This window comes from Pithys albifrons, chromosome 9 (assembly GCF_047495875.1).
Source record: "Pithys albifrons albifrons isolate INPA30051 chromosome 9, PitAlb_v1, whole genome shotgun sequence".
Taxonomy (NCBI): Eukaryota; Metazoa; Chordata; class Aves; order Passeriformes; family Thamnophilidae; genus Pithys; species Pithys albifrons.
This window is the reverse complement of record NC_092466.1, coordinates 23,286,427-23,304,552: the sequence shown is the minus strand read 5'-3', so window position 1 is coordinate 23,304,552 and position 18,126 is coordinate 23,286,427.

Here is an 18,126-nt window from a genome sequence, read left to right as displayed (position 1 = left end):
AACATTTTTGGATGCTAATAGGACACAGTTTTGGCAGAACAGAAATAAGGCTAACATTAAAGATTAGAGCAAGCTTAGAAAGGAACTTTCCAGACTTTCTGAAGAACAATAATCTCACCTACATCTGCTGCTAGAACTTCTAAGTCCAAGGATAGAAAAAGCAAACAACTTGCTTGCATAGCTATCAAGAGTCAGAAAGAGCATGAGGCTTCCCACATTGCCTTCAAAATCAGCAGCATTTGGCCCATTACTATCCACACTAGGCTAATGTATTTTTAATAGTTCACCTCCTAAAGAGATACTGCAGGCCATGAGATGCAAATTAGCCAGACAGAATTGAGCGAGTTTGTGCTATGAGAAATTTCAGGGGAGAATGAAATAAATGAAAGTAGGATTACAAACTGGGTTTGGTGCTCTGGTGAGAGGAGAAAAATGTGCTCACAAAGCCCAGTAAAACTTTTTCTGGTTTATTAGGTGTTTACAAAAAAGTCTCAGTTGCAAAGTACAACATGTTCTTTTTCTGAAGACTCATCTACAGCACAGAGGCTCTGATAAATCAGCTGCTTTCTTTTTCAGGCAACTACTCAGTGTATGGGAAGCTGAGGCTTGTATTATGGCTTTGTAAGAACATTAGATATGGCCTGACAGCTGCCATGTAAACTCCATTTTGAATGTATTTCAATGCAGGTTTTACAATAGGAAAAATAAACACTTAGTAGCTCAGGAAACCAGGATCTAAAATACTGGTAGACACGGATTTGTTTTTTTGTTGCTTTCCTGTTATAGATCAGCCTGTCAAGATATGTCCTTCATGTAAATATTTAAGATCTACAATAAAACAATTCTGATAGAAAAAAATTTAAAGGAGAGAGGAAAAGGAGGATGCAAATTTTATTTTAAAAAACCAATCATTGATGTCGCTCTCTTTGGATCTATTAAGTTTATTCTTTGATTAAAAGGAAATATATTCTGATTTTAAAGGTGCTGCATCTAGTGAGCAGCCCTTAGCTCCTTGAAACTACATGTTCTATGGATTCTAAATTACCATATTCATTGTTTTGTTTTGTTTGTTTGTTTGTCTGTTTGTTTTTAATGGGGCAATAATGTCACCTCTCCATAGTCTACATGAGAAACTGAAAATCCAGTATTTGAGAACTAGAGAAGTTCAGAATAGTAGTCATCTGGAAGTCTCCTCTTTTCATGTCGGTAGAGTATAATGTTACTTCACGCCATTTGGCTGCAAATGTAAATTACACCTTTTTTCAGTTGTTAGGACAGGATAGAAAACCACATAATTCTAATGAGTCATAAATGTTTCACCATTTTTTTCTTCATTTAATTCATATGGTGCCAACACCTGTGAAAACAATCAGCATCATAGCTGTGTGCTCTACTTGAATTTGCTTTAGGGTATGCTTGAGTAAAAGCTTTTATATCTCATTTCTCTACATTATTAACAACATGATGCCCTGAATCATTCTATAATTTAAGTATGCTCATTTCATTCTCAGCCATTTTATTAGGACTAGAAAAGATGCTCAAAGACTATGACAGTCTTAAAACAGACACACACACATACCCATTCCTGATTCTTACTGTAACAAAATATCTATAACAAGATCTTCACATTACTTTTTATGTGCTTTGGCAGTTTTGCACCTTGAATTACGAATCTAAACTGTTAGTACAAGAGCCATACTACAAAACTTTCTCCCAAAAGGCTTTGCAGCCGTTGCTCTCAGGTGAGTTTATTTCATGGGAGCGACATCTGCACTGATGTGAATTTAAAGGTATTGCTGAAGGAAATCACATTTATATAGCAATGGGAAAAGAGCAGTGGTTGGAAGCCTAGTTCTGGAGTCACTAGATGGTGCCAGAGAGGAATACACAATGGTAACTGCACTCCTGCTTCAGTTATAGCTGGGCAATGAGGTGATTAAACTAATCAACAGCAGAGGTGCACAAGCCAAAGTGCAGGATTTTCAAGAATACTAGGGATGAGATTTAAAAACATACTTCAGTGTCTGAAGAAACAATGTAGTGACTGGAGGACACACACACAAAAAAAAAAGCCCAAATCCTATTGACTTGCAGTGGATGTCAGGCCTCTGACCACCTTGGGAACCCTCGGTAACTCCGTCTGGCATCTACACTGCCCTAAGTGACTTCAAACTGAACAATCTCCAAAAAGCTTTTACCTACAATTTTATAACATAAGTGAAGGAGATACTGAGATCTCCCCGCATTTCAATGGGATTATGACTCAAACTTCCTCCATAAAATTCCCCATCTAAACCCATGCAACATAACAAATACAGATGAGTGAGCGTAGGGCACTAATTTTGAAGGTATAAAGACCATGGTACTTCCCAAAGAGATCCTTTCTCAAAACGCACTTTCCCGTGTTAAACAGCATATTACAAGTAATCATTCAGGGGCAATTTATGATTACAAAGCAGGTCAGAGCTAATAAACACTTAAAGCAAAATGTTTGTCTTTGTAATTAATTTCATTAACTCCCTTGTAATCAGAGGTGGGGATACACTCCTAGTAGTTTAAAATATGTACCTCAAATCCTGAGAGCAGTGCAGGTTTCAGCAGGGTCTTAGGGTATGGACTGACTGTTACAGGTGAGCAACTTAAGTCAACCAAACCAGTCAGTTTGAAGATTCTGAACTGCAGCTTTCTCTCTGCACTGAATTAGAGTGTCACTTGTATCCATGAAGATGTGAAGCCTAAGTTGACCACTCCTTTCTTTGCCTACGGAATTTCAAAACTTTCAGGTAGTAAAAAATAAGTGCTCTGCTAGTACTTTCAAATACAGTTTTCCAGTAACCTGTACGTTTTTATATAAAGCATCACATTAAAAAAAAAAAGTCACCCTTCACTGGTAGACCCCTTAATAGATAAGAATCTATGCCTGTGACTACTCAGTAATGTCCTTACTGGCAGTTTGCAAAAAAGATACCAATAACCACTAGTCAGAGGATGAGCCTTATTTTTTTTTGCTTAACTTCAGACTTCTTAAAAGGTTTTCCACACAGACATGAGACTTTGGGGAAGTGGGAGGAAGCATGGAAACCAGTCCTACTCACAGAACACCTATGTGCATATGTATTAATTTGCAACAGCACGCGCCACACCCAGTGTCTGTCAGTGCCAGATGGGAATACACAGCAATGTGACTAGATGAGACCAAATCTCAGTCAAACCTTTCTGTACATAGTTCAATGCTGTTCATTTATAGGGACCAAAAAAATAAACTGCTTCTTCCAACGTCATCTTTTTCTAACTTTCTTCCTCTTTTTCTACAAAATTTCACTTTGAAATCCTAAATGAAAATCCAGACTTAGACAAAAACCATCTTCACCTTTATAGGAAAGATGTTGCCCTTGCAGAATCCTTTCAACAGGCCACTCCACATAGCAGGGCTGTGCTTGCTTTAAGTTGTTTAATTCTCAGTAATTTACTCAGCTGAAAGTCTGTTTTATTGGAATTGGTGCTAGAATGTTTAGAAAATGTGAAAGAAATATTTTAAAATTTCACTGAAATTGTTCTCCATGTTCTTGAAGACATCCAGACCTCCTGACCAATATGGTACCAATGAGATGCAGCATTTTCCATGGTGCCATACATGCGTTCTTGAAATGGAACAAGAAGAAAATATTTATACTGGCTGTAACTTAAATTTAATTAAATTAATTATTAAAATAAAAAAGCTCTCTCAGTATAGGAGGTCCTGAAGCAAAGAGCAGAAAAGAATGAGCTCAACAAAACCACGCTGCTATTGAAATGCTGAATTTAAAATCAGATTTTTTACTTATGGGAATACTCATTGCCTGACTGTGAGCTGCAAATCTTTCATAGTTTCAATTCTTCCACTGTGAAGGCAGCTTCTGTGCTAGGAACTTTAGGAGAACAGTCTTGAAATGTTATTAATGAGAACTGAATGTATACTTCATATTTGAGGTAGGTGCACTCTGCCTCCTAATGGAAGTCGCATGTGTTTTCCCCCCCATCTATGCACTGGTAAGTAATGACCCATCATCAGGCAGTGACTGATGACAATTGATCATATGGCCATCTACAGCAGCAAGAAATTAGAGCAATCTCTCAAGAGAATAATCAGAGAACAATTTTCCAGGGTCATTACTAGCAAAGAAGCTTGCTGAAGAAGAAAAGTCTTGGTCTTCACTCTGGACTGTCTTTTCTCCTCTGGATTTCATTTTATACACAAGGTTTATATTTGTTTTTAGAAAATTTTATGAGGCAGACTGAAATGTTAAGGGGATTAAGGAATGGGAGACAATCTTTCTCCTCCAAGTCTTCAGCTGAAATCCAGTTTAGGTTAGTAATGAACAAGAAGTATTTACCACTGCTGTTCACTGTATGTGCAAAATGGATTGGTGGTTCTGGCTCACTTCCAAACAACAAATGTGCATGCCACAACTGGCAACTCTGTTGCCATTCTCAGTAGACAGCGCCAAGAACTAAATGAAGCTTGGGAAGCACAGTTACCTCTCCCCCACTACAGGCCAGGGTGGAGGCACACTGGCAGGAGAAGGCTTTGCTGCTGCCTGAGCACGGCTGTGCTACAGTCAAGCACAAAGACATGAGTATTGAGGACTATCAAACTAGCACCTTTTCAAGGAACTGAATTTACTAATTTTCTTAAAGATTAGATAGATAGATAGATAGATAGATAGATAGATAGATAGATAGATAGATAGATAGATAGATAGATAAGTTGCTGTCTAGTGGGGAGCAGATTAGTGACTCAGACTGGGCCATGCTGTTCCTGCTGATAAACTATAGATTAACCTGCCATTATAAAGAGATTGAAACTTGATGTAATTGCAATGGATTGCCATTACATAAGACTCTCTTGGACAGTGCACTAGGACAGAAAAATAAAGCAAGCCAGGACCTTTTTTCCTCAGCAGTCACATGAGAGATCATTTCTCAATCTAGGAGACTTTGACTGGTTGACAGCAGAAGTCACTAGACCAGGAAGTCTGTTTTCCCTTAAATGATAAACTTAGCGTAATTCCACTGAAGTAAATGAAGTCAACCACCCACACAGAGAGCCTAAAAAGAAAGAGCACACCCCATTCTTTATCTGGCCAATACTGGAAAGAAAAAGTGACCAACACAAACTAAAATATGCCACCATGCTGCTGTGCTGAGGCCATCAGCACCATCAACAGGAAGGGCACCGAACATCCTCAGTCATGAGTGCAGCAAGAAAAGAATGCAACCCAGGCCTTAAGTCTTGGAGTGATTTTACCATTGAACACTGCTGAGTGAAAAATGCATGAATATTATTCTAAAAATAGCAAGATGGGTCAAGAGAATAATGAACTCAGTCTACACAGCTAGATGAATCTATGGTGATGCTATCTTTTATATTTCATAGGATATTCACTATGGACCCTACAATTTCCATTGGTTTGGACACTTTATTTATCCCTATTTTATTACTTAAGAATAATTATCACAGCATCTTCATGCTGCAAGTGATTGATAGACTTTGCCACTTTCTTGTCAAGATGCTCATGTTCACTATATTCAGCCGTCACACCGACCCAGAGCCTGATGACTGTGCTAGCCTATTAATAAAAGTCTATTACAGTGCATTGATGCTACTTCTCTCAAACAATATTAATGCAAGCCCTGTGGCAAGAGGCATATTTTTAACTTGCAACAATACGATTACTAACCTTTTTACATTTTACTCAGACTGTCCAGTCTTAGACATAAAGAACAACCACAAAGTCCTCTCACTTCTTATTTTTCATTATTCTAAAAACATGTTGTTCACCCAGCCCAATGCTATAAAGCAATTGATGATTTTCAGTAACTGTACTTGAGGTTGATAAAATTGAGGCAATATAAAGTGCAGACAATTTTAGGGAATGCTGACTAGCTACCTTTCAAACACAAAATAAAGAATCTCAAGTTGACAACTCAGAAACTGAAGGACTCAAGAACAATCATTGATTGCGAAGATCTCATGTTAGAGCTCAACTGGCAGCAGGCAATGAATGAAATGTACTTCCCTAAATAATATGACACAGAAAAGCAAAATAGTAAAAAACAACCAACCTTGAACATGCTCCACATGCTAAATGCAATATACTGTCAAAATTATTTTTTTCCTTGTTATCAAGCAGGTCATTGTATTTTTCTATAAATGCTGCTCCAGGATGAACTTGTTGCCTTCTGTCACTGGAGTTTTGGCTCAATTCTATGATATTCCAACTGAAACGTGTTGATCCTGCTAAATATGTCAATTTGTTAACAGTGAAGATACTTTCAATACTTCTAGCTGTAAGGGGAAAAATCAGCCTGCAAGTGAGGAAAAAACCCAAATAGATAAAACATACTGATCTCTAATACTCAACTTTTTTCTTTTTTTTTTAAGTAGAATTTGAAGAAGCCACTAGTTCTAGAGTTTCCATAGTGACTTAATGGTATTTTAAGTAGACACACCTGGAAAACAATAAATCTTCTCACTCTACCTAACAAAATTCTTGCAAAGTATTTAACTTTCAGCATTGGAGCAATACTTTTTGGTTTTCTTTGTTGAAGACACTGTTATGGGTTCACCTAGGTGGGCCTAAATTTGGGTTTTTTGAAGTTCAGACTAGGCCTGGAGCTGTCAGCGGATTTGAGCTGGGCTGAGCTAACAGCTGACTTCTTCTAGCCAATAGTGGTTTATTCCACACCATATAACAACATTATTTTCCAGGGAAGTAGAAGTCAGTGTGGGAGTGGTTTGGTCAGTGGCCTTACAGCATTCTTCCAGGGAGGACACACTGTGCCGTCCCAGGAGAGATGGGGAGGACCAGGCCCAGCACTGGCCCAGCAGTTGTCTTGGGAAGTAAAATGTTTGTTGTTGGTTCTTCTCTTTCTGCTCAGGACTGGCTCTCTGGGGACTGAGTCTTTTAAGATAATTTGGGGTTAAAGTGGTGAGATTTGTGTGTGTACTGAGAAGTGAGAAATTGTTCCTTGCTGTGTCCAACTTGTGTGTATTTTACTTTCTTTTAATGTTCTCTTTCTTTCTGTAAAATATATGTAGTTTTAGCATTAAAGTGGGTTGAAGGTTTTTTCCTTCCCCTCTCTTTTCCTCGGTGTTGGGAGGGAGGCTCTGACCCTGTACTTGGAGGGTTGGCATTTTGCTGGCTCAAACCAAGACAGATACTTCTCTTGCAGCAGTTAAGTACGTGCTTAATTGTTTCACTGTGAGCACATAACCTTATGAAAACCTACAAAGTCTTTATATGAAATAACATCAGTTCTTCAGTTTGCAAAACACATACAATTTTCCAGAAAATCTAGGTTCAGCAATCACAATCTGAATTACTATGCCTAGATCCTCAGCCTAGACAAAGTGCTCATGATCCACTGACTTTAACTGAGCTTACAACCTATTGAAGACACAGCTTGAAGACCCGAAACGGTGCTGTTAGTCCAAATGGCTCTCAAAGGCTCAAGATTTGGAGCTCGGTCAGAGAGGTTGTGCTGCATTTAGTGATAATGGCTTAAGAGGTTACCTCTCCCAGCTGTCTGCAGTAGTCCCCCATCAGAAGCTGAAACAGAGCCATCAGAAAGCGACATGGTCCAGCCCTCATCCACAGAGCTCTGAGCCAGCACATTAATTTTAACTGCCAATGGTCTGAAAACTGTAACAGTTGATAAACTGGCACTTTCTTACATCTGCTGCCTCCACTAGTAGAGTGGGAGACTGGGGCAAAATGGCAGGGTAGACATTAAGGGCAGTAACCTCTTCCTCTACCCCAACAAAATTAATAGCACTTGTTTGCCAGAGCCCTAATCTGTTCAGACTGGAAGAGTATGTTGAAAGAAGCAACTCCATTTAACTTCGTTTAGGGGGAAATGGAGAGCAAGAATTTTCTACATTTCATGAGGCAGTGAATGGCAAAAAACTAGTGTATATAAAGTACCCCTTGTAATTTTAATTCACATTGCCCCCTCTCAGTGAATAAATCTTGTTAAACCTTATCCTCTTGGAGACCATCTGGATGAAAACTATTCAGGAAACGTCACCAATGGTACAAGAACTTAAATCTCACTATAAATCTCAGCATGTCAAAGACAAGCATGCATGCCTTAAAGAAACTCCAGCTGTGAATTGCTCAGAGTTGCAGACATGCGTGTGCAAATGGTGCCTCCCAAGAAACACACAGTTACATTTCAGTGACTCTTCAAAACAAATGAAAGAAAACAGGGTTTTTCTCATTTTCAGATAGCTTTGCCCTCTTTTAATATAAAAGAAACAAAATAGTTTAAATAAAAGCAACATAAAATGTACTACCCTATTAGAACTGTACTGCTTCAAATGATCTCCACCCTTATCCTTATCTTTCTCTGATTACTCTTCCCTCTCTTCCAAACTACACGTGCTAATGTGGCAACTGATGCTGAAAATCGGAAATCATGATTACTTTGCTCTGTAATCTGACTGCCTGTATAGTTAGACACCTGCCTTCCTGGCAAATTTCTTTATGGTAACAGAGTATGAGCAGGTTGGCCTTTTAAATGCCAGATACAGTCAAAACAGCTTTGATCTAAGCTTAGTGAGAACACTACAGCTCACATTCTCTTCTCTCTCCATTCCAAACCTAGTATAACTGTTTTTATTGAAAACGCTTTCACCTTTCCTTCACTGATTTCAAAATATGGCAAAACATAATGCAAAATTTACATGGCAATCCATCTAGAAAGTGAAAAAATAAGACAAGTAACTCACAAAATAACTGAGGCTCAATACTTTGACAAAACATTTTGGGGGGTGAATGCAGGATTCGTGAAACAAATTTCCTTCATTTTCACTCATTTCCATAGTGGAAAAAAACCCCAAAATATGTGAAAAGGACTGAAATTATTAACTTTGGGTAATTTTGAAAAATTATTTTTGAAAAAATTCAGAAGGAGCTTGTTCAGAAATATTTTTCAAGTAAGGAAAAAACTGACTAAACACAGGTAAATTCCAAGCAGAGCATTTTATTTTCATTTCAGCAAAATATTTTACTTGACTGAAACTGAAATTTTTTCAGTTTTCTGAATGATTTTCACCAGAACTGTGGGACAACTTAAAAATCAGCTACTTTTTACACAATAAAAGTAGTTTAGGAGCCTGGGAACAGATTAGTTAGATGTACTACACGGTAACAACTTTCATTGACGGAAGCAATAGAATGTTTCTGATACATATGAACATAGCAAAACTGATGAACTAAACTTTCTCCAAGAGTTTCCTGATGAGTCAGTAAAGTAAGCTAATATTTGGATTCAAGGATCTTAAAGGTCTTTTCCAACCTAAATGATTCCATGATTCTAATAGCTGGACTTCACTCTTCAATTCAATCCAAGTGATCCTGGTTTATTTTTGCAAGATAGTCCAGTTCTCTGCAGCTGCATATCAACACAGTAAAGCATCTCAATGTGCTTCAGCATACAGTTTTCTAAGAACTGTAGAATGAACCAGTTGTATCCCTCACAAAGGAAACATTTGCTGGCTCAGAATCCAAGATGCTTGGCAATGTTTTGTTGACATGAGAGGTGTATTGTTTCTTCTTTTTTAAAGCTATATCCCATGCTGAGCTCTAATTCCACCCAGAGGAGTTTCCAGAATGAACTGGGGAGCAAAATTAGGAAGGGGTACTGTTTTTGTCTGCCTGCACAGTCAATGGATGAAGACTCATGTGCTGAATTACCCTCTGGAGGTGGATATCATTTTTACCAGCATCAATAGGGGAGCCTTGGGTGATTAGGTACTAACTTAGGTGCCATAATAATACGCTTGAAGTCAAGTGGCTCAAATCCAGGAGCAATTGTGTTTCTTCGCCTGTTCTAAATTGGTGCACGCTGTTGCTACACATTGCAAAACAAATAGCAAATACTAGTAGTTTTCATGGAAGTGATAACAGCTGGTATAAAAGTTAGTGCTATGAATCTAAACCTATGTTACTATTATTATTACTTGAATCCAGCCTGTTTCATACATCCTTTAATTCCAACTATGCAGTGCTGCATAACTGGACATACTGTGTAAGATTATTTCCACTTTTCATGGAAGCTTCACCCAGAGCCAGCCATTACTGGAAGCAGGACAGCAAATTTGCAAGGCCAACTTGCTGCTCCGGTACAGTAAATTAGTTGTTTCTATGGCAAGTAGCACATAGTATTTTTGGTTTGTTTTTTTTTCAATGCATAATTCAAGGAAAGGATGACTCAAGCTGAGTTTCACAGGTGAAGTTCAGATGAGTTCAGATCAATTCAATCCCTCTCGAAGTTTCCATATACTTGACTCAAGTCCAAACATTTAATCGTCATCTCCAAACAAAAACTTCCAATGAAGAAGCAGAGGAGGGAATTGTGAACTCTGCTTTCCAGCACTAAGGACTTGAACACTTTTTTATAATCTGTCATTTGTACTTTTTCATACTAAAGGTGACAGTCTAATTCACATATGACCAACACCCATAAATCATGTTGGGGGGAGGAAATATTCATAAATCCATATCAAACAGCACCCAAATTATGACAAATGACATGGCAGTCATAAAATTGCACAAGCACAACTCACCAAGTCATTAATTTCATGGCCGTGGAAAATAAACAGACACATTTTTTTCGCAGCCCTAATAAATTTTAAAAAACTCAAAGAATGGTCCATCTGCTTCGAATAATTTTTAATTTCCTATTCTGTCTCGTTCCCATTAGCTATTCCACTGAGATATTTGCTAAATTCTTTCATTTGCCTCCTCCCATCTGTATTCAATTACTCTATTCCCAAATAGAGTTAGTTTTTCTTTCTCCTAAGTGCAGTACAAAATATCCCCACCTGTACCTTAAAGCAAATGTTATGTGTGTTTTATTATCTGTTAGACTCTATGAGTCATTCTAACTCGATTGCCTGTGCTGAAAGACTTGGAGGGCAATCTGATTTTGATGTTTTCTGGCTTTGGTGAAAAACACCTGCTTGATTCTCATAGCTAATCTATTAACTTGGTAAATGCCTCAACAGATGTTCTAGAATCAGCTAGGGATCAGGGTCTGTCCTTGTGACAGCGTCCGCTTGTAAGCTTGAAATATTTAAATGTTCAGAGATCAGAGGCCAATGATGTGTTTTGGGTACAAGCTTTCACTAAATCATATTTTTTCAGTCAGTCCCTGGAGTGCATTCCACATACAATAAGTGGCTGGAGCATTCTAACTGAGCAAGCCAACAATACAGGCCTCCTTGAACTTTGAAGGGACATGATTTTCAAGGCAGCATTGGCTTCTTTTATTGAAAAATGGAACAAATTTTAGACTGTGCCGAAGCTGTTCCCTTTTAAGCTACATGTCTTTTTTCCAGTTCCTTTCCTTTCTTCCTAATGAAACCCATTAAGAAAGTATAAGTCTTGGCTTTGAGACCAGCCTTTCCAAGGACCACTTAATGTCTCCAAGGAACCTGTTCTAAGCTGTCATCTTCTGTTTGGGTCAGCACTGCTCTGCATGATTCACTTACTGCGTACCTGATCCTCCACTGTGTTACATTGGTTTTAATCCAGGGTTGCTCCACTGACTCTAAGCCACTCCACTCTGTAATAGCGCCCAAGGCTGCACAGACTGACTGGAATCACCAGAGCAAAGCAATCCCTTGAGAAGGCTCGACTCCTCCCGTAGAAAGGGTGGGATAGATGCATGACATCAGTGTCAAGCTCACGTGAACTCCCGTTCTGCAGGTTAAGGCACTTTTCTATCCAGCTAGAACCACTAGAGTAACACAAATGAGAACAGAAAGTTTCACAGCACACAAAACCCCACGGCCACTGCTGGCTCCACTGTGCTATAAGAAACAACCTCTTGACAATCAAAGCTGGACTGAAAAGGATAAAAAAGTTTATTGCTCTTATGAGCTTTTACATCACCATGGTTTTTGTAAGAAATGCTCAAACTTGTGATGAAATGTCCCAAACGTTTCAAATTGAAATGGCTGCAAACTTCACTGCAAAAATTTTCTCAATGAGACCAAATAAAAGAACAAATAGAAAACAGGAGACCTTCCTCTGACTTCACTCATCATTTGACCCTGTCACTTCACTTACCCTTTTTTCACCTCTACTCCATCTACTAAATGAGTTTCATTAATGCAAACTTGCTTCATTATTTTGAAGCTTAATTAATTAATGTTTGTAAAGAGTTTTGAGATCAATACATTATTACTACCAACATACTCAAAATCTCATCTCTGCTTCTATTTGTTCTTGGAGGCTTGACAAGAAGCTTTCACTGTTCCACATCTTCAGCAATCCTCAGAAGCAGCTTTGCTGTTAGAGCTCCCATGTGAGTGATCAGCAGATGGAGTTGGAGTGAGAAGGGAAATGACTGATTCATACACTTATTGCTGTTACACATGCTGCTTTCTAGAAAGCAGAAAATATGAAGGGAGGGTTGATAACAAATACTTAATCATTTAAAGGAAGACACAGAAAGTACAGAGAGTTGCTTATGTGTCATCTAAAATTATTGCATTTTTCAAAAACAGCCTTTTGGGAAAGCCATCAAGTTGGCCTTCAAGCTTGACAAGAGCTGGAGAAAGGTTCTAAAGGTGAGATGAAGGAGAAGAAAGAAGAAAAGGTCACTAGGAACAGTGTTTCCATCTGAGAATCTATGTCAAGAAGCTTCATTAAGGAGAAAAAAAGACATTTTCTTTCTGTAAACAAAGGTGGGAGAATTTGTCATTCTTAACTTACCTTCTTGGAATAATTTCCTCCTTCAGTTTTCAGACTGTGTTTTTGCTAAAATCAAATCTACTCTTCTGCTATATCACTAAGAGATTTTTTTAAAAAACTGGTTACTGGAAAGATACAATAGCAACACTTGAATTTGAAGGTATAATACCTACAAAATTTTCTTTGTAAATTAGGCAGGTATCATAGAATCATAGAATGTGCTTAGTTGGAAGGCACCCAACAGGATCATCAGGCGCTGTGCAGGACACCCCAAGCATCACACTGTGTGCCTCAGAGCATTGTCCAAGCGCTTCTTGAACTCAGACAGACTTGGTGCTGTGACCACTTCCCTGGGAAGCCTGTTCCAGTGCCAGCCACCCTCTGGATGAAGAACCTTTTCCTAATACCCAACCTAAACCTTCTCTGACTCAGCTTTATGCTGTTCTCTTGAGTCCTGTTACTGGCCCTCCTTTGCACACTCTATAAGAGGTTAATGTCTTTCCTATATTGTGGTACCCAAAACTGCTCACAGGACTTGAGGTGAGGCCACAACAGCTCAGAGCAGAGCAGAACAATCACCTCCTTTGGCTAGATGGCACTGCTGTGCTGAATGCACCCCAGATATGCATACTTGTTCTTCACTTCTTGTCTATTTTGACATTTTTGAAGAGGTATCAGCAGAGGTTGATGGGGTCTGATCGGTGCTTGTGGAGAATATAAGCTTTTTCCTATAGCCTGTGCAAACCACAGGTGATCTCAAGGTTGCATGTTTGATTAAGATTTTCATTTGGGGTCTTCTCTAATCTAGAACAATTTAAAGCTTTTTGTCTGTATTCTACACATCTTTTCTTCAGTAAAGATTTGAAAAGAAAGCTACCTTCCAGATTAACACAAGAATGTATTTTTCATTTCATATACATGCAGCTCCATTGGCACAACTTGCATTGCATTTGTAGATCCTTTGGTACAAAAAGACATACATAAGTTATAAACCAAGAATAATTAAATATGATGTTGTTATAGCTGTCCACAGCAGAGGGTGCTAAGATTAAAGAGTTAACATTTGGGGCAGTGGGAGCAGATTTGCATAAAGCAGAGATAGAGGTTTTTTGATTAGTGGAGCAATAAAGGCATTACTTGACTCTTCATGAATGATACCTCTGACCTGCGTGGTTTTTTCCTAAAACTTAGGATTTTAAATAAGAAAGGGGGTATAACATCAAGAGCAGAAAAATATATGGTTTCTTGCATTAATAATTTTACTCAGGAATTGAATTTAACATACACACTAATAAAGACAAATCAGATCCAATAAATAAGCAGACTGTGAGTGTTCTCCTATACTCTGCCTCTTTTTTTTCCCAGAAGTCTTAAATCAGTCTCAGGAAAATATATTTATCTCATGTCAAAAACTGCCTTAAGTAAGTAAAAGTGGAAAATTCAGAAATACTTCTGCCAGTGAAACTGGCTGTTGCTTCAATGAAAATGAGGTATCTGACTGATAGCTTAGCTTCTATTGTGTTTCAGTGAAAACACATCCTTGAATTTAGAGCTGTGTAATGACATTATTACATTAAACTTGTTATTTGAAAACAAACAGTTCCAAAAATATCCTGCTACCAACCCATGTTTAGCTTCATCTCTTCAGTGAATATGTCATTATGTCCCCCCTCCCTATAGCTACCTAGCCATCGGTTTTCACAGACTGTTAAGCTTGCTTGTGGGACACAGCAAACAAAAAGAAGGGAAGAAGCAAAAGCTCTCAAGTATATGCCCAAGGGCTTGGAAAGATCACAGGTTTTAAAAGGGATTACCAAGTCTTTGCCTACTGAGTAACACTGAACTCAGAACAGAAGCAAGTAAAAAATTTTACCCTTTGATGCATTGTCCTGTAGCAGTTGGGGTTCTGTCTTTGAAACACCTTGGAAGCTGTCAGCACCAGCTCTCTGACCTACAAGACCTGAACAGAAAGTGGATAAAGGTTGGAGGAGGAAGTTTGTAACTGAAGTCACAGTGAACTTGGCTAATTTTAAGATGGAGCAGGAGACGTTGATCTGTGACAGCAATCGGCAATCCAGGGTTGTTTTCTGCTTTCTTGTTTTGACATCAGAGGAACTCCTGATTTACAGTTCTGCCTAAAAGCACAGGATACCCATGCTGCAGAAAGACAGGAGGAAGAGGGGAAGCCCAAGAAAGTCCGCAAACACTGTGGCTGGCAATTTGTTGGGAATCCAGGCTTTGACCATCAAAGCAGCTGAGGTGGCTCCCCACAGACACCTATTTGTTTCAGCAGGAGCCTGAACAGGCACTAGGCTGATCAGCATTTTGGGACATCTGGACTTCATCACATTGGTATAACCTAAGACCTTTGTGCCTAAATCCCAGTTTCCCATCTTGTGGCAAGATGAAAGGAATCTGGTTAGTGATGATAAGCCAAAAACAAAAGCACAGTAACACTCAGTAGAGCATATATGCAAGTCCTCAAGGCAGAATTCCTGTTATGAGGGGCATCATAATACCAAAATTCACTTTGCCACCTTTCAATTATATATTCCTATTTTCCTTTCCCCACCATGTCACCACTCTCACTAGGCATGAGTACTCACTGAAGAGTGGAGGCAAGTAGTAAATAAAATGCAATGAAAGCTGTTTTACATGTCTTTTCATCCCCTCAATGCAACTCCCTCAACCTTAAAATTTAGGGGAATAAAGACCAGGTTTTCTATTCAGACCATGAAAAGTATATGCATTAAATGTCAATTCTATAGGAAAGAAGAGACTGAAAGAAAGAAACCCATAAAAGGAAATGCAACACATTGTTACACCCTCTACCCCCCAAAAAAATCCAATTAAACTTGCCAAGATGCACACATGCCGTCAATCATTCCAGATCCTATCTGCCCTATCAATATTTCAGCAGCATTTCACTCTCTTGCTTTCCAGGACTATGCACACTCCACACAGCATACACTATTGTTCTCCATGCTCCTTCCTTGCCCCTTTTAATCAGTCACAACAAGCCACATTCATTTCTTTCCTGTACCTCAAGCTACACCAAATCAGGTGATTAGCTGGCACAGCAGAGCTGCTTTGTGCTCCATTGATGGTTTGGGGCTCAGTTGGTTGTTGGAGAGTTTTTGTTATTTGTTTGTCTGTGAATTTATTTTGGGTTTTTTAAAACGGTGAAACGGAGGATGCAAATCATGGCTGTTTATATACAAAACAACACCCTTTTCCAGTGTTCCCATATCCTGAACTGCTCCAGTATTGAGTGGATTCCAAGATTTAAGGTGTGTTCCTGCTATGAGTTCCTATTCCATTCCTAGAACATCATTTTTTTTCCAGAAAGGCCTAAAGAGCTGACATTGCAGCCTCATGTCCATACAACACAGCTTGTGGCACAAAAATACACTGGTGACCACTGTATTTGCTAGCCCAGCCATCAGACAATGGAGACCAGTCATGCAACTTGATACATCTGGCTCTAAATAGATATGACTAGATCCTAATGATCAGCCTTTACTCTTCCTCAAATCTAAACAGAAACTGGAAAAAGTTAAACCTTTTCTTTCTTTTGCAAGGAAGATTCTTAAGTTTCCAGAATCATAGCCTTTCACATACTGAGGTGTAATTTCTGGATCTAAAAATGCTTTTCAGTCTTCAAAGTCTCACCTTCTATTTTCAAACATGCTCTGAAAAAGTGTCTCTCTATATGACCACCCCAAAGGTCAATGAAATTTCAGTCTGTCACTGAACAAAATGTGAATTCTAAGATAATAAATCTTCTCATATTATCAGTTAAAAAAATCAGAGATAAAGACTCATGGTTTAAATGCCACTATTACACAGGATGAATTTAAACACTGACTTTGCAGCTGCAGCTTCAGTTTCATTTAAATATTAGGGAACGCTGAGCTGCCAATAGCTGGAGAGAGTTCATCTGGATAGCATGAGTTCATCTCCTATTATGGTGAGTACTGACGAGCACATCCCCTGTGGAGGATCTTGTTCTGCTTCCTCATGCTGATGCCCAGCACACCCCTCTGGGGTCCATGGGAAAACCTGCCTGATCATGCCTTGAAAGTGCAGGCAAGGCCAACTACACATAGAACACTACTGCATCCTCTGACAACAGACATGCTGCTAATCATTTGAGAGTTAGCTGAGATTAAAGGATCTGCATAAATAGACAGGTTTGTTATTCAGATAGTCTGCTGCCTGTTTTCAGCAGTCTTTCTGGACATCTACACTTTGGAGAACCCCAATCCCTCATCTAAAAGGGAGTTTCTCCAGTTTAGAGCTCCTTTGAAGCAATGCTTCCCAAAAGCATGAAGGGAACAGTGTAAACTTGAATCCAGAGTGAAAAAGGAAAAACCTCACTCTGTGAAGTTGCAACTTTAACATGGTCCTCAAAGTTTTGAAAACAAACATCCCTAAAAGTGCTGTCCAGAAACTGTTTCTCTCCTGACTCTCTTAGTGTTTTCCACTTTTTGAGAAACTTTCTTGCATGAGGGAGAAATCCAGACTTGAGGGGATAGAGGGGAAAAAAAGGAGAAAAAAGAGGAAATCATTGCTCCCCTGGGCAATTATGTACCATGTAAATAATTAGTGTTTACTCACATTTGTAACAAGGTTATTTGCCAAACACTAACACTGCTTGCTGTGGTAACAAGAAAGAACCAAAGTGAAAGGGAACTTCCTAATAAGCCACAATCAGAATTGGCCATAGAGCACCTGGAAAATATTGCCTGCAATGTGACCTGTTTCCTGTATTTGGTGAGTAATGTGTGATTTCCACATACATTGGAAAATGACTTTATGATTGAAAAGAAGTCACAGTTGTGCAGACATGTAGTCTGAGTGCCAACTACTCCACAGTAACATGAACCCAGCTGACTTCGGGATTGCCTGTAGGCCTCCAGGGCAGTAACACACATGGCACCAAATGACTCCAGCACAGCCTTTTCAGAGAAAAAGGTTTGACACAGAATGATGCTGTGAGTCACCCTGTAGATGGTTTTGTGTACAGTGTTTGTGGGCAACCAGTGCAAAAAAAAAAAAAAAAAAAGAGATGACGAGCATTCAAGAATGTAGCTAGCAAGGTGCTGACATGTGATCCTAATGACAAAATTGGTGTTTTTCTCAGCCATGGTTTTTGTAAGGGGTCACTTGCTGCAATGTGTGGAATTTCTTTAGAGTGCTGCATCTTATCCACTGTTTTGGAAACGCAGTGGGTAATTTTCTGAGGGTATGATTAATTAAAATAGCTACCGCATGTGTATCTGTGTATTTATCTGATGTTAGAAACCATGTGTACACATGCAGCAATTCTGATCCTAATTTACAACCAGACCACTTGTTTTCTGCTGCAGTAGTAATG